Source organism: Arachis duranensis, chromosome 1, assembly GCF_000817695.3.
Source record: "Arachis duranensis cultivar V14167 chromosome 1, aradu.V14167.gnm2.J7QH, whole genome shotgun sequence".
In the NCBI taxonomy this organism is placed as follows: Eukaryota; Viridiplantae; Streptophyta; class Magnoliopsida; order Fabales; family Fabaceae; genus Arachis; species Arachis duranensis.
This window is the reverse complement of record NC_029772.3, coordinates 23,967,513-23,967,787: the sequence shown is the minus strand read 5'-3', so window position 1 is coordinate 23,967,787 and position 275 is coordinate 23,967,513.

The window sequence follows — 275 nt, the reverse complement described above, 5'->3', positions numbered from 1 at the left end:
GCAAAAATCTGATTCAGAGGTTGAAAAGGACTGCAGATGCTGTTGGATTCTGACCTCCCTGCACTCAAAGTGGATTTTCTGGAGCTACAGAAGCCCAATTGGCGCGCTCTCAACGGCGTTGGAAAGTAGACATCCTGGGCTTTCCAGCAATGTATAATAGTCCATACTTTGCCCGAGATTTGATGGCCCAAACCGCGTTGCAAATCAGCTTCAGAATTCCCAGCGTTTAACGCCGGAACTGGCATAAAAATTGGAGTTAAACGCCCAAACTGGCA